The sequence below is a fragment of the Manis pentadactyla genome, chromosome 13 (assembly GCF_030020395.1).
Source record: "Manis pentadactyla isolate mManPen7 chromosome 13, mManPen7.hap1, whole genome shotgun sequence".
NCBI classification, from domain to species: domain Eukaryota; kingdom Metazoa; phylum Chordata; class Mammalia; order Pholidota; family Manidae; genus Manis; species Manis pentadactyla.
This window is the reverse complement of record NC_080031.1, coordinates 86382839-86410280: the sequence shown is the minus strand read 5'-3', so window position 1 is coordinate 86410280 and position 27442 is coordinate 86382839. Positions and strand designations below refer to the sequence as shown.

Genomic DNA, 27442 nt, shown 5'->3' with positions numbered 1-27442 from the left:
ATGCTTTTTTCTGTTTTGGTTCATTTTAATCATCTTCCTTTTTCTCACTTGTTTAAGAAAACCAGCTCCTGAGGCTGTTGAGAGGAAACACTGTTCCAGATGCACAGTGGAAAAGACAGAAAGGCAAAGAATTCTATGGCTACCAAGAAAACCAGTTTCCATTGTCCTGAGGAGGTAACATACCTGTAGAAATGATGGGCATTCCAGCTGCATTTGCCAACCATTCTTCAGACGTGTCCAGAACCTTCTAAAGACAACACACCAGTGAGAGAGAGTGAGGCCCTGGAAGACAAAACACGAGGGGAGATCAATAAACATTGCGTCTTACTTCCACTAACCTTTCCTAACCCCGGAGGAGCCACACCTGTACAGTGGCCACCTTCTACAGCCCTGGGTGCCTGGAAGATGAAGAGAAAGCTTCTGGGGCCTAATGTTCCTTCCCCACAGGCACGTCAGAGCTGTGCAGAGCACCCGTTGCCCTGCGAAGCCAGCGCTTCCTGGCCGCTGGAGGGGCGGGCAGGACCTGCCCCTAACAGTGAGAGTTACCAGCATGCATGAGGCCAGGAAAAGAGAAAAAGTTGTCACATGGCAAACAAATGGCAGAGCCTGACTTCCCGGCCTGGCTCTTTCCCTCTACCTCTTGTCACCAGGATTTGGTGAGATTTGGTGTTGACAAAGCCAGCAGGGCTGAGACAGAGTGGGTGGGGAGGGTACTGGTAGGCACTTCCAAAGACAGCTTCCAGTGCATCCTTGGAGCTCAGAGAGCAACTGCAAACCTCACAGGCTGTCATGCAGCGGGTTCTCACACCATTAACTGACAAATTGTGCTCAATAGTGGGCAGACGACTATCTCGAGGACTCTGGGTTATCTGCCCATTAAATCAGATCGCAAGCAAAGCAGTTTTCATGTAGCGTCTGCATCTCTGATCAGTAACTGTTCACCTCAAGTTTTTGTACTATGTACCCCAAAATGAATCTCGAAACAAAAAGTCAGCTGTCACAGCAGCAGCATTCATCAGCTGGGCGAATCCCAGGTCCCCACTGAGCACAGAGACGCCTTCGTAGCCACACACACCGCACCACGCACACACAACACAAGCAGCCTTCGCCTGCTGAGGAGTGCACAGCTGAGGAGTGCATGTTCCCCAGACCAGCCCGCAGGTCCTTTCTCACCTGCCCCAACCACATACACAGCCCTTATCCACACCAAACATCTCCTTTTCTTTCATGGACATATTGCCCAACACGTTTGGCAGGAAGACCCTGAAACAAAAGTGAGTCTTCCCCAAGCAGGAAGGCACAGAACTGGCTGGGATACCCTCCCAAAGGCCTTTTATGGGCCATGGCGTAAAGAACTCTCAAATCAGAATCACTGAAGATTCTACTCGGAGAAGAAGAGAGGTGATTGAGACCACAGTCTGTCTGGGATCATGTGAGAGACTGCAGTCCAGATTCAGTCGGAGCGAGGAATTCTAATCAAACTGATCTGCAACAGTACCCATCCCACATTTAACATTCGTGTTATGCCAGGCCCAGGGGTGAGCCCTTGCTTCACCTCATTTCATTCTTGCAGTCACCCTAGATGCTGGGCTTCTCGTCCTCACTTTAAACCTGGTAAAGCTGAGTCCCAAAGGGGAAAAGAGGCCTGGGGCTGGCAGGTGATAGAATCTGGATTCAAATCTAGAGGTCCTGATTACTGTGTGCCTTCTTGCAATTAAAAAATTACACATGCTGCTCACCATGTAAGAACTTATTCATGTAAGAATTTGTTCTCCATGTAAGAACTTGTTTGTTATGCCTCAGAAGATTGGAGACTGATGAAAATTAGGCTTGGGGTGGATTAATGACTGTGCACTGAGCATTGACTCCCCTATACAGAATTTTATTGTTGTTAACAACCATTTGATCAATAAATATGAGAGATGCCCTCACAAAAAAAAAAAAAAAAGTATACACTTCCAATGGTAAAATAATAAGTAACCGGGATGTAAAGAATATAGTCAAGATATTGTAACAGCTTGGTATGGTGATAGCTGGTACCTAGAATTGTCATGTATATAAATGTTGAATCACTATGTTGTACACCTGAAACTAATGTAATGTAATACTGTGTGTCAACTACCCTTCAATAAAAAAATAATTATCTACAAAAATAAATAAGTAAATAAATAAAGAGTATATGGCATTTGAAAGCCAAATTGACCATGAAAAAAAAAAAAATTACACATGCATGCCTCCGAGAAATACGTTTGTGAGAGAGGAGATATTCGGTGAAAACAGACTGGGGGCCTTCACTTTTCGTAGATGTCATTCTTCTGTTAATACCAACAGACACTGTTGACCACATTTCTTCCACGCCAAGGCCTGCATGCTTCCGGTTTGATCTCTGACCTTGCAATATCACCAAGGACTTTCCTGGGGTAGCTGGCCGTCTCTTAGTGCCTCATTGCAAGATCCAAGCCTACAACAGTATTTATGGAACAATTATCTTGACGACCACATGAAGCACCTAACAAGGCAGAAATAGATATCTCTGTGTCATTTCAAACTGAAACACCACTTGCGGAAAATTAAAATCTACTTTGCTCCCAGTCCACCAACAATAGCACCAGGAAACCAGCAGGCCTGTGAAGCACACAGCCCTCCAGCATGGCCAAGAAGCCCTGTTAAGGAACAAACCTCAGAAAGAAATAGGGAAACTGAGTCCTGAGTTGAACTCACTTGAATTTCAACAAACACCCATGCCCACAGAACACATTTCCCCCTGGAGGGGTCAGAGCACATTCCTGAGCAGGGGACATCAGCCACTGAGGTGGCCTGGGCCTCTTGCTGCTCTAAGACTTCACCTTTCTGTTCCTTCCCACACCTTCTGTACAGCCTATGCCCAGCAGTCTGTGTACTTGGGCAGGAACCTGGGGAAGCACAAGGCAGATGCCAGTGAAAGCAGGCTGTCAAGTGGCACACACCGATTGTTTCCACAACAGGAAGTCGTGGAGGGAACTCACCTCACACTTACGTACCAAGTATCAACTACATGCAGGCACCGGGATACAGCTGAATGGGACCTGCGGCCCTCACACAACCCACAAGCTTGCAGAGCAGATGGGCAGGTGAGCAGACACTGGCAGCCCCGCGTGGCCAGGACCGGGATGCAAGGCATGCAGAACTCTCTGGAAGGACCGGCGGTGCCCAGAACCAGCAGAGAGTGAGAGTCATGCTGAACCCCAGCAAAGCCTCTTGGAGAAACTCCTGAGCTGGGATGAGAAGGAGAAGCAGCCACCTTGGCGACGGTGGGGGCCCGGGGGACGGCGCTCCTCAGAGAAGGACCCGTATGTCCAAAGAACAAAAAGCTCTTGCTGCTGGGGGCCTGCAGCACTTGCGCCATCCCAAGCCCTGACAGGATAGGGAGCCACGCAGGGAGCTGGCAGAAGGCTTTTGCAGGGGAAGCAGGCCTCCCAGACCTTGGGGTCCAAGACCCAGCCTTCCCTGAGCACACCCTCCTTGTGGTGCTCCGGGGGCATCCAGAGAGGCCTCGGGCCAGCCTGTCTTGCTCTGCATCCCAGAAAGGGTCACCACAGTGAGAACAGTGGATCCCTTCTATCTGGGGGTCTGGAGTGAGTGAGAGGCGGCATCAGCCTTATCCAGTTTGGCCAAGGCAAATCCATGGAGAAAGTAGAATAGAGGTTACCAGGGGCCAAGGGAGGGAGACATGGAGAGTTACTGTGTAATAGGTTCAGAGTTTCTGTTTGAGATGATGAAAAAATGCTACGAATGGATAGTGGTGATGGTTGTCCAACATGTGGATGTACTTAATGTCACAGGGTTGTTTATATAAAAATGGCTAAAATGGGAAGTCGTGAGTTATGAAATTTCATGACATTTTTTTTAATTGGCCAAAGCAGGAGATCGCCTAAATGGTCAGCCCTTCCTAACCCTGGAAAATAAAAAATAAACAATTTAGACATTAATCAGATACATAAAGGTTCAAGTCCAGTATCAGGCACACAGAAGATGCCCACTAATAATGGGTATCACCATCACTGTTATTAGTGAATCCTGGTGGCTGTTCTTCTGATCTAAGTCATGAATGAATGTGTTAAGGCTGACGCACTGCTGGAGGGTTTCCATCACAATTAAGCATTAATTAACTTAACAGTCATGTAACTCCGCATAGTGGGTTTTCACGTCAAGCCTCTCTTTCCATTGCCTACTCCCATCTCCCACAATAAGCTGTTTACTGTTTCAATTATTTTAGTTCCAACCACTGTGATCACTAAACTTAAAATTCAATCAGGCTTCTAATTTTAAGCATCTTTTTTGTGTACAGCGCCAACAATTGACAAGCGTACTGAATTTAACATCTGTTCCCAGCAGTAAATGGTTTTAAATTCGAGAACTGAAAACACATATAAGGTGATTATGAGCAGCTCTCGTGCTGTGATTCATGTCTCTGCATCAGCAACTCACTGTGCGGCAGCCACAGCTCCACACGAGCCCCTTGGAGGCCGAACAGATGGCTTGGACACCCCACTGCCACCAGAAGCCTTTTGACCAATTAAAAAAACCAACCTACTGTGCACCAGGAAACCTGCTGGACATTTTCACAGGCTCTGTCATATAAGCTAGTTTCCCCAGAACCAGAGTAAAACTAGGGTCTTTGGAGCAGTCTTTCCTGAGCTCGCACAGCCCTCTCTGGAAGTCTCTGTGATGTCCACAGCCAAGACCCTAGGAGGGAGGCCCGGCCCCTGCCCGAGCTGCCGGTGTCCTCTGTGCCTGTGTCCTCATCTGCACCGGCACTCCGCTGTTCTGAGGAAGGTGGGGCAGGGGAATTAAGCGGGAAACTGCCCAGCCGGGCTCGTGGACACAGGTATGAGCTTAGGAAAGAGGCAGAGCCATTACAGCCAAAGGTGGTTTTCATTCAGAGCTGGGAGGTGACACAGCAACTCAGACAACAGGGAATCATTAAGTGGAAAGAAAGAAAGAAAAAGGAAGGAAGGAAGGATGGCAGGAAGGGAAGGAGGGAGCATTTCTTTGGCCTAAATCAGATAACTATACGTAAGTTGGTAAGCTGAAGGGAAATGGGTACAAAATGCTAGAAATACACTCTCTTATTAAGGGTGTCTGAGATGTTCAATGAGGAATTTCAGTATTCGTAGTTCTCTAGGACAGAGCTCCCCAAAAACTCCAGCCTTCCACTGGGCTTTCTAGAACTACAGCTCCATAATTTAAAAACTCTCCCGTGTCATCAGCGTCTACTCAAAAGCCCTCATGCCTTCTCTGGAAACCCGGCTTCCCATGGAGGACGCCACTTCCCCAGGCCCTTGGGCATGGGAAGTGGGGTCCCTCTCCTCTCTGCCATCATGTCACTTCCCACTTCCGTACCTCCTCAATGACTGGCAATTCATTCACCACAACTTGGGTCCCTGGCACTATCTTCCCCTCTTTCCCCCTCCTAGGTGACTGACACCCACATGGATGGCCCATCCTGCACCCTGACCTCCACTTCCTAGACCACCTTATTCCAGCGTCCTCCTCCTCTACCCCATGTGGCCACCCAGAGCCACACGCTAGACCTCATCACTACTAGTCACGCCCCCTGTCAATAACTCAAGCCTCACCCTCAGGCCACAGCTCCTCCTTCTGCCTGATTGTCAGACCACTGCCTCTCTGGACACTCTGACAGGTCCTGGGCCTCCAGTCCTTCCCTTCCTCTTCTGCACGTGGTGCGGTGCAGGTGCATGAATAGAGAGGCCATTCCACTTTTTCATCTTGTAAATTTCAGCTTCTATTATTTCATCAGGAAGGATAACATTGACCTTGACTTCGGGTGTTATGTGTACATGAATTTTTTTAATCACGTCAAAAAATTATATCCATCTTTGGAGAGATGGTCATGAAGGTCCTTACTACATTTGATCACAAATATGAAAGGAAGGAAGAGAGGGAGCCACAGGGCTTCCTGGGAAGAACATGCCAAGTAGTATAAACAGTGACTCCAAAGGCCTGAGGCAGCAGAATGTCTGGCAAGTCAGAAGAACAGCAAGGAGACCAGCACAGCAGGAGCAGAGCGACCAAGGGATGGTGGGAACAAAGTCAAAGAAACGGGGGACAGGGAGGGAGAAGTGGTGACCAGTCAGATCTGTTCTGAAGACCGCAGTTTGAAGGTAGAACTAACTATACAAGAGAGAAGGAAAGGAAGAGAGGAGGGGAGAAGGGGAGAGGGAGGGAGAGAGAGAAAGATTCAGAAAGACAGACAGAAAGAAAAGAATGAAAGACAGATGATAGATAGATAGATAGATAGATGATAGATAGTTAGTAGATAGATAACAAATAATAGGTGATAGCAGGAGAGCTGACAGACGACAGATCAACAGAATGAAGCAACTGCATATACATGCCCAAAGCACATCCACAACCTACTGCGTGACAGGCATATCATAGAGCAGTTTTTATGATCCTTACACTAAAAATATTACGTTTACACATGCATAGGAAGGTATTTGGAATGTACACTCTCAACAGCTAACAGTGATTTCCTCTGACAAATAGGATTAGAAGACTGTAAGGTGGGGAAAAGATCATCTTTTACTTTTTATGCATTTTTGGTTTACACAATGGGTGGATATGATCATCGCTCACGCTGAATGGGACACAGCATTCGGTACTGAGCACCCGTCCCCGAGCGATGAACGCTGGGGCTGGATGACCTCTTCCTGGCTGAGTCACCAAAGGGGCCAAAGATCAGATGGTCTATTGGACCTAAAGAGCCTCTCCGGCCTTGGGCCTCCTCCCCGAGACAGTCTGGCGGGATGCTGTCAGCACGCTGAGCTTCAGCTTCCTCCCTGGTAACACAGGGATGTGGGGACCTGCTCCACTGGAGGGTGGAGATGATGCATGTGAAGTGTGCGGCTCAGCACCCGGCGCAGAGACACCCAATAAGCACCAACTTCCTGCCCGCCTCCCCAGTAAGGAGTCCAGGGAAGTCCCTGAGGAAGGGCTGCTCCCAAAGGCTCAAAATGCCCTAATATTTCAGGCTCCGGAGAGACAGGAAGGTTTCTGGGCCAAAGGGGATTCCAGCAACCTACCCACCAAAAGGTAAGTGTCTCCCTCACAGGTAAGGGCAGAGCTCCCTCCCGTAGACCTGCTCTGGAGAAAAAAAGAGTAGAAATACCCTCCCTTTGCCAGTAATGACACACATGGCTGGACTCCCTGAAGTGCCAAGTCAAGCTTAGAAGTCCCTGACAATGTGGATTTCCTCTCTGGGCTTGAAAGAAGGCCATGGGAAAAGGGAAACAAAAGCTGAATGCTATTTGTCAAAAATCATTAATGCTTTCTGAGAAGCTTTAAAATGTGCATGCTCTTGCCAAATGTCAAGAGTTTTGATCTCCATTTTGGCCGGAAATGATCCATTCCCTTCCTAATGCAGATACATGGTTTTCTTGCCTCAAACCTGCCCAGTCAGATGCAGAGCACATTCTTAATTATTTTGAAAGGATTTAAAATGGAGCCATAAATCTCTGCTTTGACACAATACGGTGATTTGACCCCCAGATATATCATAATGGGTTATTAACAATGCTTCCCAAATCTATTGAAATTTTTTTTCAAAGCTATTCACTAATTAATAGCTGCTCTCACAATGATCATTTTTGAATAATTATGGAACTGTGCCACATTATTTTGTGATGAGAACATAATTATGTCCATTAAAATTATTTGTATAGCTTTAACCTTCGGCCAGAAATAAATGAGGCTAGTCTGAAGGTAACACAAACTCCGTGACGATACCTAGAGGTTACTGCCTCTACGACACTTGCTTCTCAAAGCTTATTTTGTGGCCCACAAACTAAGACTTTGTCCTTCAGCTTTTTCAGGGCCCCTGGAAGTAAATGGCACTGAGGATGTGCCTGGGAGGGAGGGAACTCATGATCTTCCTGGCTTCCCATCTCCCCCTCTGTGGCCACCAGGCTGCTCCCCCTCAGCATCTGGTCACCTCCTGCATGGCCCCCCAGCCACTCATACCTTCAGCCCACCCTCTTGGCCGAGCCCTTGACATTCAGTTTATGCAAGGCACAGCCTTCACAAACTCCCGCTCCTGGGCCCTTGCCCCACTTCCAGGGACAGGCAGGACCTGCTGGAAGGCCAGTGCTCGTCCCACTCGTCCCTGTGTCCAGCAGCATGCCTGGGACTGAACTTGCCTGTCCAAAGGGCCATTACCAGGTGCGGAAGGTAGGGACAGCTGCTGAATGCACGCTTGCACTTGAGGAGCAAGACCGGGGGACGTGAGGGGCCTTGCCTTTTCATGTCAATAGACTCTACTTTCTGCTGGGAGCATCTTACGGTGTGCTGGGGGTCTCCGGAGGCGTTTCTGACAGCCATCCCAGTAAACAGTCTCTCCAAGGTCCTGGATGCCTCTTGCCTCAATTCCATGGGAAAAACTCACACTGAAAAAATACTTGTCATGTACCTGAAATTCTCACTTAACTGGACGTCCTGCACTTTATCTGGCAGCTCAAGTTGGAGATGAAGTGCAGGCAGGTGAGCACCTGTAGGGCACCTACCCGCCCGGCCCCGGGGGTCTCCCTCAGTCCTAAGGCACAGTCTGCTGCATGATCACCCTATCCTCAGAAGCCACAGGCCAGATGTGCTGGGCTCAACTCAGGGCTTCGCAAGGCCAGAAATGAAACCTGACCTGGCGGTCTTTTTCACCAAAATAACTATGTCATCTCCCCTGAGGCCCTGCCACTCTGTCTAGGTCCTCCACTCACCTACTTGGTCTCCTGCCTAGTGTTCACCTTCTCTGCCTTTTCTTCCCACCTTCATGCTCCTGCCAGCATCTCTAGCTGTGGCCACAAGAGACTTCACCACCTGAGGTCACAGGCAGGGGAGAAGAGAGCTCAAAAGGGGATGGCCCTCAGCACCGGCTCCCCAGAACTTCCTCTGCACTCTGTGGGAGCTGGCTGTGGGTGGCGAGGCCGGGAGAAGCGATGGCGCTCTGAGGCATTCAGGCTTGTCACCTGTCTCCTCCTCCTCCTGGAACCCAGGAGGTCTCCCCGGGAGAGGTGCCTCCTGGCAGTTCCCCAGATTTATTCTTTCCTTGGCCAATGAGTATGTGTTTGTTCTACCCCTACCATGTGCCAGGAACTATGCTAGACGCTTGGGATAGATCAGACAGAAAAGAACAGAGATCACTGTTTTGTAGCACTTACTCATGGAATAATCTGGAAATGCCAAAGAGCAGCAGCAAAACAGTGACAGATCAAAGTGAAGCTCAACTTTTACCACCTATGTGAAAAACAGGCAACACTGACATGGATTGAAAATATTAGATTATTTCAAGAAGAACAGAGAAACCAAATAATTCAAACACGCTAAGAACACTAATAAATACACTTGAGGTTGTTCTCTGTAGAAAACCAGACTTAAAATAGTCACATCTCTGGCAAATAAAAAAGATAAAAAATTTAAATGATAAAGCAGATACAAGAAAGAATCAAAAACTCTTGGATGATTTTCTGGAAAAAATATAAATTATCAAAGTCAACCCTATAAGAATTTCGTAAGACCGACATCAAGGAAAAAGTTGAAAAAGTTACCCATTGTTTGCTTTTCTAATTTATTTTAAGAAACTATCATAAATCTAACACCAAAATGTATTAGAAATAGTAAAAATAAGAAAATACTATAGCTCCTTCTCATTTATGGAAGTAGGTATAATAATCCTAAATGCCAGAAAACAAAATTCAACAGAATATTAAAATAATAATAAAGTAGGGTGTTTCCCAGTATTTGCAAAGATGATTTAGTGTTATAAAAATAAACTCAAAATGGATTAAAGACCTAACTATAAGACATGAAACCATAAAATTCCTAATGGAAAACCTAGGCATTAAACTCTTGAACATCAGCATTGTCAATTTTTTCCTGGATACATCTCCCCATGCAGAGGAAACAAAAGCAAAAATAAACAAGTGGGACTACATCAAACTTCTGCACAGCAAAGGAAACCATCAGCAAAGTGAAAAGGCAGCCTATGGAATGGGAGACTTTATCTGCAACCAATAAATTCAATAAGGGACTAATACGCAAAATATATAAAGAATGCATACAACTCAACACCAAAAAGAAACAAATAATCCAATTAAAAAATGGGCAGAAAACGATCTGAAAAGACATTTTCTTGAAGAGGATATATAGATGGCTAACAGGAACATGAATAGATGCTCCACATCACTAACCATAAGGGAAATGCAAATCAAAACCACAGTGAGATATCACCTCACTCCAGTCAGAATAACAAGAACCAAAAAGATGAGAAATAAAAAGGATGTGGAGGGGCGGAGCCAAGATGGTGTCGTGAGGAGAGCAGTAGAAATCTCCTCCCAAAACCATATATATTTTTGAAAATACAACAAAAACAACTATCCCTAAAACAGAAACCAGAAAGTACAGGACAACAGACAGGCTACATCTACACCTGTGAGAACCCAGCGTGTTGTGATGGGGGTAAGATACAAGCTTTGGCCCGGTGGGACCCGAGCGTCCCTCACCCCAGCTCCCAGCAGGAGGAGAGGAGTCAGAGCGGGGAGGGAGAGGGAGCCCAGGACTGCTAAACACCCAGCCTAGCCATTAGCATGGGGATCGCAGACACACACTGAGTGGGGCGCTGGATACTAGAGAAATGGGACAGTAAACCTTGTGAGTGGATCCCCGAGCTGGTGCCCCTGGGAAAAAGAAAAGAGAGTGCTTTTTGAAAGACTTAAAGGGACAGGGACCCCACAGCTGGACGGAAGTGCCACAGGACACTTAGCCCAGCAGCTGGGAATCCCGGGGAACTATGAGCGCTCTAATACCATGGGCGGCAGTGCAGCTCAGAGACCCCTCATGGAGATAAATACCTCCCGCCCATTTCCCCTCTGACGCCACTCCGCCATAGTGGAGCAGCAGCCCGAGGCAGCAGGGCAGAGCTTCTTTCACAGCAACCAGGCAAGAATTAGAAACCCCGTCTGCGCACAACTGCCCAGCACAAGCCACTAGAGGTCGCCGTTCTCCCAGGAGAGGAAGGCCACAAACCAGTAAGAAGGGACATTCTCCCAGCCGAGACATGCATCAGTTCCCCACAACTACCTCTATTGCCAGGAAAAGGCAGAAGAATTTGATACACACCAGACTAACACAGACATCCTCCCCTGAGAAGGAATCTAGGGAGACAGACCTAACCAACATCCCTATAAAAGAATTCAAAATAAAGGTCATAACCATGCTGATAAAGCTACAGAGAAACATGCAAGAGCTAAGGGATGAAGTCCGGAAGGAGATAACAGAAACAAAACAATCTCTGGAAGGATTTACAAGCAGAATGGATAGGATGCAAGAGGCCACTGATGGAATAGAAACCAGAGAACAGGAACGCATAGAAGCTGATGCAGAGAGAGATAAAAGGAACTCCAGGAATGAAACAATATTAAGAGAACTGTGTGACCAATCCAAAAGGAACAATATCTGCATTATAGGGGTAGCAGAAGAAGAAGAGAGAAAAAGGGATAGAAAGTGTATTTGAAGAAATAATTGCTGAAAACTTCCCCAAACTGGGGGAAGAAATAATCGTTCAGACCACGGAAGTACACAGAACTCCCAATAGAAGGGACCCATGGAGGACAACACCAAGAAACATAATAATTAAAATGGCAAAGATCAAGGACAAGGACACAGCTTTAAAGGCAGCTAGAGAGAGAGGAAAAAGGTCACCTACAAAGGAAAACCCATCAAGCTATCATCAGACTTCTTAACAGAAACCATACAGGCCAGAAGACAATGGCATGATATATTTAATGCAAAGAAACAGAAGGGCCTTGAACTAAGAATACTGAATCCAGCATGATTATCATTTAAATATGAAGGAGGGAATAAACAATTCCCAGACAAGTAAAAGTTGAGGGAATTTGCCTCCAACAAACCACCTCTACAGGGTATTCTAGAGGGACTGCTCTAGATGGGAACACTCCTATGGCTAAACAGATGAAACCGGAGAAAATAAAATCACAACAAAGAAAGCAGACCAACAAAATACTAACTAAAGCCAAAAAATAAAATCAACTACCCACAAATGCGGTTAAAGGAAACACAAAAGAGCACAGAATAAATCATCTAACATATAAAGAATGGAGGAAGAGGAATAAGAAGGGAGAGAAATAAAGAATCACCAGACAGTGTTCATAATAGCTCAATAAATGAGAAAATTTAGACAGTAAGATACTAAAGAAGCTAACCTTGAACCTTTTGTAACCAACCACGAATCTAAAGCCTGTAATGGCAATAAGTACATATCTTTCAATAATCACCCTAAATGTAAATCGACTGAATGCACCAATCAAAAGACACAGAGTAACAGAATGGATAAAAAAGCAGGACCCATCTATATGCTGCTTACAAGAGACTCACCTCAAACCCAAAGACATGCACAGACTAAAAGTCAAGGGATGGAAAAAGATATTCCATGCAAACAACAGTGAGAAGAAAGCAGCTGTTGGAGTACTAGTATCAGACTAGTACTGACTGAGTAAATAGACTTCAAAACAAAGAAAGCAACAAGAGATAAAGAAGGACATTACATAATGATAAAGGGCTCAGTCCAACAAGAGGATATAACCATTATAAATATATATGCACCTAACAGAGGAGCACCAGCATATGTGAAAAAATACTAACAGAATTAAAGGAGGAAATAGAGTGCAATACATTCATTATAGGAGACTTCAACACACCACTCACTCCAAAGGACAGATCCACCAGAAAGAAAATAAGTAAGGACACAGAGGCACTGAACAATGCACTAGAACAGATGGACCTAATGGACATCTATAGAACTCTACAGCCAAAAGCAACAGGATACACATTCCCCTCAAGTGCACATGGAAAATTCTCCAGAATAGACTACATACTAGGACACAAAAAGAGCCTCAGTAAATTCCAAAAGATTGAAATTCTACCAATCAACTTTTCAGACCACAGAGGTATAAAACTAGAAATTGTACAAAGAAAGCAAAAAGGCCCACAAACACATGGAGGCTTAACAACATGCTCCTAAATAATCAATGGATCAGCGACCAAATTAAAATAGAGATCAAGCAATATATGGAAACAAATGACAACAACAACACAAAGCCCCAACTTCTGTGGGACACGGCAAAAGCAGTCTTAAGAGGAAAGTATATAGCAATCCAGACATATTTAAAGAAGGAAGAACAATCCCAAATGAACAGCCTAACGTCACAATTATCGAAATTGGAAAAAGAAGAACCAATGAGGCCTAAAGTCAGCAGAAGGAGGGACATTATAAAGATCAGAGAAGAAATAAACAAAATTGAGAAGAATAAAACAATAGAAAAAAATCAATGAAACGAAGACCTGGTACTTTGAGAAAATAAACAAAATAGATAAGCCACTAGCCAGACTTATTAAGAGAAAAATAGAATCAACACACATCAACAGAATCAGAAATGAGAAAGGAAAAATCACGACGGACCCCAAAGAAATACAAGGAAATATTAGAGAATACAACGAAAACCTATATGCTAACAAACTGGAAAACCTAGAAGAAATGGACAACTTCTTAGAAAAATGCAACCTCACAAGACTAACCAAGGAAGAAACATAAAATCTAAACAAACCAATTACCAGCAAAGAAACTGAAGTGGTAATCAAAAAACTACCCAAGAACAAAACCCTCGGGCCAGATGGATTTACCTCAGAATTTTATGAGACATACAGAAAAGACATAATACCCATTCTTATAAAAGTTTTCCAAAAAATAGAAGAGGAGAGAATACTCTGAAATTCATTCTATGAAGCCAACATTACCCTAATACCAAAACCAGGCAAAGAACCCACCAAAAAAGAAAATTACAGACCAATATCACTGATGAACATAGAAGCAAAAATACTCAACAAAATATTAGCAAACTGAATTCAAAAATACATCTAAAGGATGATACACCACGACCAAGTGGGATTCATCCCAGGGATGCACGGACGGCACAACATTCGAAAATCCATCAACATCATCCACCACATAAACAAAAAGAAAGACAAAAACCACATGATCATCTCCATAGAAGCTGAAAAAGCATTTGACAAAATTCAACATCCATTCATGATAAAAACTCTCAGCAAAATGGGTAGAGAGGGCAAGTACCTCAACATAATAAAGGCCATATATGAAAAACCCACAGCCAACATTATACTGAACAGCAAGAGGCTGAGAGCTTTTCCTCTGCGATCGGGAACAAGACAGGGATGCCCACTCTCCCCACTGTTATTTAACATAGTACTGGAGATCCTAGCCACAGCACTCAGACAAAACAAAGAAATACAAGGAATCCAGATGGGTAAAGAAAAGTCAAAATGTCCCTGTTTGCAGATGACATGATATTGTACATAAAAAACCCTAAAGACACCACCCCAAAACTACTAGAACTGATATCGGAATACAGCAAAGTTGCAGGATACAAAATTAACACACAGAAATCTGTGGCTTTCCTATACACTAACAATGAACCAATAGAATGAAAAATCAGGAAAACACTCCATTCACAACTGCATCAAAAAGAATAAAATACCTAGGAATAAACCTAACCAAAGAAGTGAAAGACCTATACCCTGAAAACTACAAGTCACTCTTAAGAGAAATTAAAGGGGACACTAACAAATGGAAACTCATCCCATGCTCGTGGCTAGGAAGAACTAATATCGTCAAAATGGCCATCCTGCCCAAAGCAATATACAGATTTGATGCAATCCCTATCAAATTACCAACAGCATTCTTCAATGAACTGGAACAAATAGTTCAAAAATTCATATGGAAACACCAAAGACCCCGAATAGCCAAAGCCATCCTGAGAAAGAAGAATAAAGTAGGGGGGATCTCACTCCCCAACTTCAAGCTCTACTATAAAGCCATAGTAATCAAGAAAATTTGGTACTGGCAAAAGAACAGAGCCACAGACCAGTGGAAAAGATTAGAGACTCCAGACATTAACCCAAACATATATGGTCAATTAATATTTGATAAAGGAGCCATGGACATACAATGGTGAAATGACAGTCTCTTCAACAGACGGTGCTAGGAAAACTGGACAGCTACATGTAGGAAATGAAACTGGACCATTGTCTAACCCCATACACAAAAGTAAATTCAAAATGGATCAAAGACCTGAATGTAAGTCACGAAACCATAAAACTCTTAGAAAAAAACATAGGCGAAAACCTCTTAAGACATAAACATGAGTGACCTCTTCTTGAACATATCTCCCCAGGCAAGGAAAACAACAGCAAAAATGAACAAGTGGGACTATATGAAGGTGAAAAGCTTCTGTACAGCAAAAGACACCATCAATAGGACAAAAAGGTACCCTACAGTACGGGAGAACATATTTGTAAATGACAGACCCGATAAAGGCTTGATGTCCAAAATATATAAAGAGCTCACTCACCTCAACAAACAAAAAACAAATAATCCAATTAAAAAATGGGCAGAGGAACTGAACAGACAGTTCTCCAAAAAAGAAATTCAGATGGCCAACAGACACATGAAAAGATGCTCCACATCGCTAATTATCAGAGAAATACAAACGAAAACCACAATGAGCTATCACCTCACACCAGTAAGGATCGCCACCATCCAAAAGACAAAGAACAACAAATGTTGGCGAGGTAGTGGAGGAAGGGTATCCCTCGTACACTGATGGTGGGAATGTAAATTAGTTCAACCGTTGTGGAAAGCAGTATGGAGGTTCCTCAAAATGCTGAAAATAGACTTACCATTTGACCCAGGAATTCCACTTCTAGGAATTTACCCCAAGAATGCAGTAGCCCAGTTTGAAAAAGACAGATGCACCCCTATGTTTATCGCAGCACTATTTACAATAGCCAAGAATTGGAAGCAACCTAAGTGTCCATCAGTAGATGAATGGATAAAGAAGATGTGGTCCATATACACAATGGAATATTTTTCAGCCATTAAGAAGAAAGCAAATCCTACCATTTGCAACAACATGGATGGAGCTAGACGGTATTATGCTCAGTGAAATAAGCCAAGCGGAGAAAGAGAAATACCAAATGATTTCACTCATCTGTGGAGCATAAGAACAAAGGAAAACCTGAAGGAACAAAACAGCAGCAGAATCACAGAACCCAAGAATGGACTAACAGGTACCAAAGGGAAAGGGACTGAGGAGGAGGGGTGGGTAGGGAGGGATAAGGGGGGGAGAAGAAGGGTGCATTATGATGAGCATGCATAATGGGGGAGATGGGAGAAAGGGGAGGGCTGTACAACACAGAGAAGACAAGTAGTGATTATACAACATTTTGCTATGCTGACGGACAGTGACTGTAAGGGGGTTTGTAGGGGGGACCTGGTATAGGGTAGAGCCTAGTAAACATAATGTTCCTCATGTAATTGTAGATTAATGATACCAAAAAAAGTCAGTTTAGAACAAATCATGGTAAAAAATTAAATAGTAACACATTAAAACTTTCAAAACTTTTACGATATAAAACTGTACTGCTCGTGAAATAAGCCAAGCGAAGAAAGACAAATACCAAATGATTTCACTCATATGCGGAGTATAAGAACAAAGAAAAACTGAAGGAACAAAACAGCAGCAGAATCACAGAACCCAAGAATGTACTAACAGTTACCAAAGGGAAAGGGGCTAGGGAGAATGGGAGGGTAGGGAGGGATGAGGGCGGGAAAGAAGAAAGGGGGTATTACGATTAGCATGTATAATGTGGGGAGGGTGGAATGGGGAGGGCTGTGCAACACAGAGAAGACAAGTAGTGATTCTACAGCATCTTACTACGCTGATGGACAGTGACTGTAATGGGGTTTGTGGGGGGGACTTGCTGAAGGGGGGACCCTAGCAAACATAATATTCTTCATGTAATTGTAGACTAATGATAACGAAAAAAAATGCACTGCTCACTCATACGCACATGTGCACACACCCACCCGTATGATGTCAATATAATAAGTCTTTGCGTTCTATAAATTTTTGCTGTACAATGAATATTTTTTTAAGAGGGAAGTTTTTCAATTCATATTGCTTTACACTTTTTTAAAGTCTCTATTTAAATAAAAATCTACTGTATAAGAAGAATGTATCTGTTGTATGTAAAACCATTAAATATACATGTATATCAGAGAAGACAAGTACTGATTCTACAACATCTTACTATGCTGATGGACAATGACTGTAATGGGGTATGTGGGGAGGACTTGGTGAAGGAGGAACCCTAGTAAACATAATGTTCTTCATGTAATTGTAGATTAATGATAACAAAATATATATATATATATGTGTGTGTGTATATATATATATATATATATAAATAAAAATGTATATGTATAAAATGAAACAACTCATTAGGGTCGATATTTTTCCCCACCTTATTTTATTCACTCTCCATTTAATTTTAAAATCTATTAATTTATAATTTACATATAAATTTACATAAATTTGTAATTTAGTGATTTCAAAAGTTTTTAAAATTATGCTAAGCACAGTATTTTCCAGTATTACAATATTTTTATGAATATTCCCTTCTAGCCTTGTGTATCTAGAAGTATTTTTGCAGAACGTATTCTTAAAATGGAAATGCTTAGTCAATAATTTCAACACATGTTGCCAAATGTCTGGTTCAAAAGGATACACCAGTTTTTATGCCCTCCAAGAGTGAATAGCCTGTCCGTGTAGTGACATCCTCTCCAAGAACAGCTATTTTTTCTGATTCACCTTAGTACAACAGCCATTGAATTTTACGTTGTTCAGCCTACAGATTTACCTATTACATTAGTTATCTATTTAATCAAGCGACCACCAAAAGAGAATACCAATAACATAAGAGATAGCCAAAACAAAGAAAACAGAAGAGAAAATGTACCAGGATAAGTAGAAATAAAGGTAACAGTCATATAGATGGAATCATTTTCATTGATACCTGCACTATGTAAGTGCTTCCTCTTGGTAAAAATATTATGCCAAGGTGAAAGTTTTTACTGGAGATTTTTAAGGTGAACTAAAGATGTCAAGAAATTATTTATTATTTGGTTTCTTTAATGCATTTAAGAAAAATAATCTTATAAAGTATAGATTTATGAAAGGGATTCACAGGTCACAGTACTGACTGTGGCAGATCATGTGGCCATAAGAGACCCTATCTGGGTATATGGGTCGGCTTACGGTGTAAGGGAAGTCGATGAGAAAGAAACATTACACTTCTCCCTTCTAGGTTTCAGACCTGAAGGAAGAAAGCACAGCTACTCAAACAATTCAGAATTTCGAGTTAGTTAGACATCTTCTTACACAGAAGTAACAGGATGGGAGAAGAGGAGAGGTGGGAAGATATACTTAGATCACATGAATAACCACAAAAACCATTTTGATTCTATCAGCACAGCCCTGCTAAGTAGGCTAGACCACAGAGGAACCACAACTTGATAAACTCATCAATCATGATCAAATATATGAGTTTCTGCTTTGAAAATAATACTGCTAACTTCAAAAACAACAACAACATCAACAAAAAGCCCTAATTCATCACTCCCTTCTTGAAACAGACTCTTCTCTTCGTGTCTTAGACATACTGTCTTGGGTTCTCTTTCTTCTTCAGTCTCTTACTTATTCACATTTACAGTGTCTTGAGGTGCACAGGCCTCTTTCCTTAGCTATTTACAATTACTTCCAACTTCGGTTAATCCCATTTCTGGTTATGAGAGGCTAAGATACTAACAGATGATGTGACTAACCTCCTTCTCTCCCACCTCCCCCAATAACGACCATAAAACCTGGACATACAACAAAAAATCCTGCCTGAAGGTAATGAAGGGTGCGTGGAAGCAGACAGACTCTGACGGCAAGTCCAAGCTTCCTGGGAGTAAAGACAGGAAGCTGTACAAAGTCAGCATCTCTTCCGAGTTTCGCCTGAGGCTACCTGCAGCCTGCATGGTCAGGAGCAGTGGCAAAGGAACCACCCTGTGGAAGAGTAAAGTCAGGATAGCTTATCCACGGAGAGAGCAAGGGAAACCCACAGAGGGAGGAACCACGTAAGAGATCCCTACCCTGAACCCTGAACCTCTCATGCAGGAACAGGTTCAAAGTAGTTCACTACAAAAGATTTAAACTGAGGCTGGAGCTGCTATCCAAAAACAAAAATCAGTTTGATGTCAAAGCCAAACCATACAACAACCACTCTTTGCAAAACAAAGGAAGCAAACCCAGAATCTCTACTACTTAATCTTCGAAATATCCAGGTTAAAATACAAAAGTACCCAGCATACAAAGAACCAAGAAATAAACATTTTTCCTCTCTTCAGGCAATAATGGCTGTTATCACTATCTTCAATAGATATAAGAGGAAAAAAAAATTCCTCTCAATGAATTGCAATCTTACCAGAAACAAAAAAAATCCCAGCAGAGAAATAGAAACGGTAAAAAAGTGTTAACTGATTCTGTTGTAGAAACATCACTGAATGAAAGACTACAGCGATGAAGACTAGTATGAAAGTCAGTCTCAAACTTATCATCTCATAAAATACTTAATAAGTATTAAAAAACCATGCCTTTAAAATGACAAAATCCAGCAGACAACATCTAAGCCAAATGATTGGAACTCAGCATCACCAGCAAAGGGACAAACATGGACGTGATACAAAGCATTATTATTATTATTATTATTATCGTCATCATATTGTGGTATTACAATTTTTCTGTAGGTTTGAAGTATGTCCAAAATGCTGAAGGAAAACACAAATGAAGCTAAAGGGGAGCTATTAAAAATTGCAGAGAGAATTAAAGCAGCTGTCCTGGGATCCATTCAAATCTTTACCAGGAGGAAATTCAGGGAAAAGTAGGTAACAGAGTTTAATCTATATGTTAATATACTAATAACTAGTCCTTATGGAAACAGGCTAATGATTTTTGTTAACAGAAAAGTCCTTACCTGAAGAATGTTCTTTGTAGGATGTTCCTTGTTAATGAGGCTAATAGTAAATAAACCCAGAATCCATGGATTTGAGACATGGCACACTGGAAAATAATATCATGTCAGTTTATATAAAACCCTGGGGTACTGGAGAAGTTTCAAAATCTAAATGCTCTCTGCCATGAGGTAACAACTAGACTTCCTCATTTCAAGATCTCACCCACTCTGGGCTAGAAAAGCGCACGTCTGGTGTAGAAAGGCAGGCCATGTGGAACTGCACAGAATCCCCGATCCTTCCTTGCTTCACTTGGGCTTTCTGATTGCCTGTTTCCTTGAAACTATTAGTAAACCTGGACTTTAGGTAAGATCTCTAATATGTGAGTCTGACTTGATTCTTTGTATTGGCTTACAAATAAAAGGTCAAACTGTCAAAAATAATTATACTTAGATTAAGTTATGAATTATTTTAGTAGAACAAGCAAGCTGAATGTTCATTTGACACAAATAATTAACATAGTGTACTTACAGGATAAGGCATTATTTTTAAGCATTCATAAGAAAAAACTCACAAAATCACAGTATGTGAAATTACAGAGACAAATCTCAACTTTTTGAAAGCATGCATAACCAGAAGTATTCCAAAATTCTTCTACATGAATACATATGATGATAAGCCTGAAATCCAACGGATGTGTGCAGTGTAGAACACTTGTAAGCATGTCCGGAAATAAGATTCTGCCTAATTTACAGGGTTGTGGTAAAGTTCAAATGATATGATATAGTTATTTTCATAATCTACATCATTTTTCCTATTTGGGGTCCGCTAACGACAACCACTTAGAAACAGGCTCCAAAGGAGCAGGAGGCACGGCAATCCCAACATCTGATGCCAACTCAAGCTATGTCTTTACTAACAGAGACTTGGGCATGTAAAAATCAGGGAAGAATCAAACAGAGGGAGAAAGAGTTTTAAAACACAGAAGAAAGGGATAGCAGTCTTAGCAAGGTCTCACAGAAGAATATGCAAGTTTTCAGTGCATAGGAATAATCAGCATTGGGAAAAGTAATGGCCCAGAGAACAAGAAGGGAAAAAAAAAATGTAGACAGAGGTAACTGCGTATATTTAGCTGTGAGGCATGAAAGAATCTGAAAAAACAAACAAACAAACATATTGCACATCTTTGGGCCTTTTGTCACACCAAGAGGGCAAGTATCAATATTTACTATTTTACCTCGAGAATTCAACCTCTAGGAAGAGTAGCGCCCAGACATATTTCAGGAAGTTCTTGCCTTAGGAGTACAATTAAGTCCACCACCAAACAACTATCTGACTTTGGGAAAATTCTTAATTTTCTAAGTCTCTGTTTCTTAGTCTATAAAATAGGGATAATAATGATCTCTACCTCATGCGACAATGAATATAAAACATACAATATAGTATCAGGCATGGAGAAAATGCTCAGTAAAACTTAGTTACTACATTTACTGTGGAAAAAGCGATTTCCTGTACATTTGGATTGACTGATTGATTTTATGAGTTAAGTTTACCGTCTTCTTCTCTAGCTCAGTAACTTAAGGATCTGTGAAAGTTAACAAACTAATTTCTGAAGAAAAACATGGAACAATCTCAGAAGCCAGTATTTATACTAATACTGAAGTTTTCAGTGTGAGCACTATTAGAAAAAAGCTGTAATACCCCCCCTGACTTCAACCTATACTCCACAGGTAAAGTAATCAGAAACAGTATGGTACTGGCATAAGAAGAGAACCATAGATCAATGGAACAGAATTAAGCCCAGATATAAACCCATACATATATGGTCAATTAATATATGATAAAGGAACCATGGATATACAATGGGGAAAAGACTGCTTCTTCAACAACTGGTGTTGGGAAAACTGGACAGCTACATGCAAAAGAATGAAACTGGACTACTGTCTACTCCATACACAAAGTAAACTCAAAACGGATGAAAGACATGAAACCATAAAACTCTTAGAAGAAAACACAGGCAAAAGTTGCTTGAACAGAAGCATGAACAAAGACTTGGTATTCATCCATTATAGTCTATAAAATTAGAACCTATGACTTTATAGCATCATAAAGATCAGGGCATTTTTTTTCTTGGCCAGAAAACACAAACTCTCATTTCTAAAAATATCTCAGGTTTTCTTCAAAGAAGTCATCTTGCAACAAAACACCCTATCATCATAGAAAGCAAGTATAGGACAGTAAGTCATGAACAAGGCTATAAAAACGTAGTGGTATATGAGTCAAGGAAAAAAATCCATCTGGAAAAAAACAAGTAAGTAGAGGTTTTTCTCCAAATTTAATTGAAACTGTGAATTTTCTACCTTGTGACCATTTCTTTGATATTCCCATGTACATGATAAACACTTCCTTAAGAAATTAGAAATGACCTTTCGATTTTTTTTAATGCTCTATGTGCCTCTTCTGGAAAGGAAGACCAACTCTGTAAAAGAACCATGAATGAGAAATGAAATTTGACATGTAACGAAAGCAAACACAGTCTTCCTCGTGTTCTTTTTATTCCGGTTGCTTCATTTAAACTTCATCCAATTTTCAAATAACATTACAAAAAGTGTTGAAGTCACAGCAACCAATCTAGACTACCCTAACCACTACCACAAATTCACTACTACTAATTTTATGAGTGCAAGGAACATACCGGCCTTGAATTTTAGCTTTCTATGAGGCAACAATTCCATAAAGGTGTTACAAACCTATGAACTCTATGACTGAGCCTGATGTCTTACTGCTGAGGAAATTTAAGGATAAGAAAAAACAACCTTCACACATAGATCAAATAGGATTTTCTTTTTTAATTATTAAATTTAAGCAACTATTGAGAGTTAAGAAGGAATGTATTCTAAACAGTAATGAATCTTCTTTTCTCAAACTCTTCACATACTGCACATAGCCTTACTGTATATAATGCATCCTTCCATGGTAAAATAAAATCAGCTATTGTATAGTAGTTCAAAGCCTCTGGATAATTTAGGACTATGATTGTAAACTATTCAGAAGAAATCATATGGAAAAATTTATATAAAGCAATCTAATTTAGTAAGGACCTTGGTTAAGTGAAAGTGAAAGAGGCAAAAGGATAAATCGTAATTTCCCATCTTAGTGTCATTCTCAGAACAAAGATCTCTAAAGATTTTATTTCCATAGAAATTTCATAGGGAAAAAAACAGTATATAAAAAAGCCTAAACAATGTGTAACACAAATTGACACAAATGATAATCAGAAGTCAAATATAGGGTATTTTTACTGAATGATGGGATAAAAAGGGGATTGGAGCTTTGAGAATGATGTATCACATGGATTCCACGAATTTTGCAGTATTTTGAAAATAAAACAAATGAAAATACCTCACAAAAAACATACTTCACACCAAAGAAAAACCATGTCCTACAACTTCAACTCAGATTAACTGTGGTAATTTTGTCCTATAAAACACTTAATCATCTCTTCAAAAGGAAAATATGGTGAGAAGTTTTGATAATCTAACTCAGTTAAAGCATTATTGGAGAACTGTCTTGCTTTCTTATCTATCTCAAAACTTAGAAGTAATACCAAAATGTAACAGTCAACTATACATGCAAAATGACCCTGCAATTAAGGTAACTGTTGGTACCAAATGATGTTTTTAAGTTCTGCAATAAAACAGCCTCCCAGACATTTAATAGTATGTCATTTGGTAAATGAAATTTTCCACAAAGTAACAGCAGTGAGAAGACCTGAAAATCATGCTAGTGAAGAGTCTGGCTGAAAGAAACAAAAATATGGATCATTTTGAGCCAACACGAATTTTATCTCAAGTTACTACAGAGCTGAATAAAATGCTGACACCACCACACAAAAATTTATTGAGTTGGCAATAGGCAAAGCATGATGTCAGCCTCCAATATCACCACCCACACTGCCAAACAGCATGAACATTCAATGCTTGAACTTCTCAAACTTTATGGCTCACGTTACAGTAAAAACAAAAACCTTAGGCATGAGGCATCAATGAACATACATGACTTTAGTTTAGCATTGTTAGGCTCAAATTAGTCTAGTACTTTAAAAAATTCCATAAAAAAAACATGGAAAAAGGCAAGCTTAAACATTACAGCTTTCTAGATGTGCACATTCTGCACTAAACAGACCCATATAAGTAAGTCTTAGTCAACTGGAAGTAATACTCAAATAAACACAACCACTACCTCTACCCCCTGCACAGCCACAAAGTGCAGGCTGACAGGAGACATGGAGACACACATATGTACACATCCACGGAAGTCCTTACCTTCATGGCATGGATTTCTTCAAGCGATCGTGCCCGTCTCTGGTTTTTTAACAGTGCATCTTCAGTACCCCTGCAGATAATACAATATGTAGCAAAGGAAAGCATTTATCTTAGACTCTTAGACTCCTATCAAATGAAAAATCTCTTCATTTCTCTTAAAAAGGCAGAATAAATCTCTAAATAATAAACACTCTGTCATCCTGTACTGTCCTCCCCTTGCCCAATACATACCCCAATTCCATCAACAAACTCAAGTTTTTCACAAAGATAAGCATTGTACTAGCACTATATTAATGACTATTAACAGTAACAGTTTGCCTTCTATTCCTTCACAGGATGGCCTAATAATATTTTTTAACTAACAGATTAATGACACATTGTTTTAACATAATACAAATTTCATAAGCAATAATTAAAGGTTGAATTAAATTTTATTAAATGAAAACTTGTTCTCTGGAATTAATGGAATATATAAGTTAAAAATCTGATTGTATTGGAAAGGAAGGTTACCTTCTGAAATATTTAATAGAATAAAACACACCTTAGCATGAAAATTATAAATAGCATATTTGCCCCTAATACTAGTGAAAATAAATTACAAAGCATGTTTTCACAAAAATTAGGTTGAATACATTGTTTTCATAAGCACTTCCACAAGATACTGAGAATTTCAAATTAATTACCAATTAGTACATTTGTTGAACTATAGCAACATCTTAACTCCCAATAACATAAAGCATATAAACAACCCCAAAGAGCTTTCATTCCAAAATGGCCAAAAGGAGTGTTTTGGGAAAAATCAGAAAAACTCATGACATATTTAAAAGTCAGTCAGGTCCAAACCATATAATGACATGCTGACACAGCACATTTGATCTCACATCCTTTCCACACATAAAACAAGGTGCTGCATGAGTAAGATATTTAATTATTCCTCTAGGTCCCACCCTTCACTTTTGTAAATACTGAATAAAGACAACTTTTGACATTTCATTAGTCCCAGGACCAGTAGTGTAAGTGACTAACTTTTCTGACTTCAGTCTGCTCACACTCCTGACAAATCTTCGGATAACCAAAGCTCGGATTCTCTTCACTTCTTTTCTCATCTTCACAACCTTTGAGGAATAAAGCCAAAATTAGGAAGGCTCTTAATTCAAGAAGAAACATACTTTGTTTTGAGTCTTATTATAGATTACTCTACCAATTGAACCAAATTTTTGTTTTAACTGTATTGTTTGATGAAATCAAACCTATTCCATAAACAGCGAAAAAATTAATCAACATTCTAAAAACATGTCTGAGGATTTAAGGGAAGTAAGTTGTGATTTCTAAAAAGGTCATAGCATTCCCTGTGGTTAATATATTGATATTACCTCTACATCTTGTTCCTGGATCATAATAAAGTTCCCTGAGATCAGAGACCATCATGTTCATCTTTGTATCCTTGTGGTTTAAAACAGAACTTCACCCATAATGGTAGACATTTAATTTCCTGAAGGAGTGTTTGTAACAACCATGGCAAATATGTCAAAGAATTGTATTTTGTTTATTTATGGAGCCCCTCTGCATTTGTTTTTGGTAATATATTATTTCAACCATAATTTTAAAAGAAACACCAAAAACACAAGGACATACATACACCAGATACATGCTTTCACTCATCCTATTAGAGAACAATGTTGAACTCTAGAACAAAAGAATAGACTGTTGGCAAAGAGATGGAGATATTATAATGATAAAGAACCCCGTATTACAGTAGTGCTTACTACGAGAAGGGATGCTATCATTTTGAGTGTATGTTCCTCTGTCATTGTTAGGAACCATACATCTTATAATTCTTTCTGTAATGTCCTTCGCCTTCTCCACTTGAAAAACTACATAAACTTTTAGTTCAGATATCATCTCTCCTGTGAAACCTTCAATGTTTTCTTCAGCTAAACATAACCTATTCTTCCTTGAGGTTCCCACTATACTTTGTAGGTAGGATCTCACAGTACTGTCACTAACTGCACATGTGGCTTTCTTGTTCTTTAGTCTGACCTCCTCTCAGAGGACAGGGCCTTGCAATATTTACAGTGTTTTTTGTGCCTTGCAGGAGTGCCTGGCACACACAATTCCTCAAATTCTTCTCACCAAAATAACATTATCAACCTCATCCTGTTTCTTCAAGGCTCTTGGATTTCGCCTTAACACTTTCTCTTACCCTCTATTAGTATCATTCATCCCTTATCCACTGAAGATATTGGCAACCAATTTACAGTTTCTCTCCACCCTAAGTTTTGCCATCATTCTGGGTGAGGTAGATGTCCACTTGAATAACCCATCTGATATTATATCCTCACTTCTTGACTTCCTCTTTTCTAATGGACTAAACGTTTCCACCTTAGCCACCCAATGCCATGGTCACACTGTATCCCTTGTCATTCACTAATAACTATTCCATTTCTAAAATCATGAATTCAAATACTCCACACAATGAGAGCACAACATCCTTCAGCTTGCTTATTCAATTTCATCCACCACATGGTCTGTGACTTCACTGAAACCACCAGTTCACTGACCCCTTTCACCTTCTCTCAAATGGTTATTAGGCCTTTTAATTTTCCTTCTTTTATCCAGGTTGGGTACATGACCAACACTTGCCAATAACTTAAAATCCCTCTAGTTGATACTGGATGAAAGCAACATTCTGAGTCTTTTTCACAGCACCCAGAGGAGGCAGAAAGTACTTGAGATTCTACTATAAATCCCCCATGGCTAACCTTCAATGGGCCTCTACACTTCCTAGCAACCCTACTCTATCTTCTTGGTCAATACACTCTACAACGACTATCTTAAACCTTTGCGTGCTTTCCTAAAACATCAGACCTTCTCCCTCTTTTTTTGCAATTTCATGGAGAAAGTAAATATCAGATGGGAACCATAATCTTTGATTACCACAAATACAAATTAACTTGCATCCTCATCCTCTATTAATAAAGTTATAAGAAATACCCCTACACATATGTCAGGTTAGTCTCCTAATTGTGTTTTGGGATCCCATCCTTTTCTGTCTCCCTAGAACCCTTTCTATAGACTATTCCTTTCCTCTAGCATTGTCAATCTTTTAAATGGATGTGTCCCAGTGATTTTTAATCATGCG

The 27442-nt window shown here is 40.9% G+C and overlaps 1 long non-coding RNA gene across 1 annotated transcript; it reads right to left on the bottom strand.

The window, feature by feature from the left end:
* On the bottom strand, window positions 1-25517 carry LOC130680355 (uncharacterized). Its single transcript, XR_008993342.1, has 3 exons — window positions 25327-25517; window positions 24301-24370; window positions 1-282 (listed from the first exon to the last, which is right to left on the bottom strand). It is a non-coding gene; the product is annotated as an uncharacterized LOC130680355 (long non-coding RNA).
* Between the last annotated feature and the right edge of the window lie 1925 nt (window positions 25518-27442).